The sequence below is a fragment of the Acyrthosiphon pisum genome, chromosome A1 (genome assembly GCF_005508785.2).
Source record: "Acyrthosiphon pisum isolate AL4f chromosome A1, pea_aphid_22Mar2018_4r6ur, whole genome shotgun sequence".
In the NCBI taxonomy this organism is placed as follows: Eukaryota; Metazoa; Arthropoda; class Insecta; order Hemiptera; family Aphididae; genus Acyrthosiphon; species Acyrthosiphon pisum.
The window spans coordinates 156,140,736-156,141,555 of record NC_042494.1 but is presented as its reverse complement, the minus strand read 5'-3'; positions in this window follow the sequence as shown (position 1 = coordinate 156,141,555).

Below are 820 nucleotides of genomic sequence, written 5' to 3'. Positions count from 1 at the left end.
GCCCTGGTGCCAGAGATGTTTTGACCACAGTAGAGTTCTGGGGAGGAGGGTATACTAAGGTTTGGCTGCATTTTAATTGGTTCTTTGGTTATTTAGATAGAATTCCACCAGTCTTGCCATTGTATATTAATTTGGTTGCGATTGGATATAAATATATCATTGGGGGATATGTTTTTTGGAGCCATTAATAGTCACGTTAAATTGTTCGGAAAAAAAATTAAATGACAATGATAGCACGCTACTCGATATTTTCCACTTCGCAGAAAAAGTATGGATATGTATTAATAAGTAACGATTAATTTTAGGTATATAATATATACTTAGTGATAATTAGGTAGTTTTTAAATTGTATTCATTCCTATGACGATAAACAAAGCGTTACGCAAAATTGGTTAGAAAATAAAAATATCTGTACACAACCCAAAAACATAATTATATTAAAACGAACAATCCCTTAAAAAATTAGATGTTTACTAAACATCTATAAAAGTTGTTGATATTATACAATAGGTACATATTCAAATATTCAATTTCAAGGACGTTTAAAATCCATAATGAAAACTTGACAGCCGAATATTTCATCATTTTTTGAAAAATACATATGAAACTTGTACGTTCCATAAAAAAATGATTTTGGGAAATTAGTATTGCTTTTAAAAATTGACGTATCCACACCAGGAGCTGTATAAAATCCCTGAAAGTATAACATCAAGTATAGAAACTATAGATACAAATTGTATTATTAGTCATTCAAAGATAACAAGCCCGGATTAAGATGGGTAAGGGAGGTCACGGCCTCGGGTCCACAACGGATATCAAA